The sequence below is a fragment of the Nanorana parkeri genome, unplaced genomic scaffold (genome assembly GCF_000935625.1).
Source record: "Nanorana parkeri isolate BGI_ZX_2015 unplaced genomic scaffold, ASM93562v1 scaffold3606, whole genome shotgun sequence".
NCBI lineage: Eukaryota > Metazoa > Chordata > Amphibia > Anura > Dicroglossidae > Nanorana > Nanorana parkeri.
In genome coordinates, this window is record NW_017309874.1 from 38,691 (window position 1) to 38,938 (window position 248).

The following is a 248-nucleotide window of genomic DNA, read 5'->3' on the forward strand; positions in this document are numbered from 1 at the left end:
ATGATCTTCTCTGTGGAGTAAAAGAGTTGCCCAGAGAAACCAACGACACGACCGATCACCAATCACCATCACCGGCCACTATCACCGGTCACCATCATCCATCACCGGCCACCATCACCAGTCACTATCACCCATCACCATCATCGGTCACCATCATCCATCACCGGCCACCATCACCAGTCACTATCACCCATCACCAATCACCATCACCCATCCCCGGCCACCATCACCGGTCACCATCACCCATC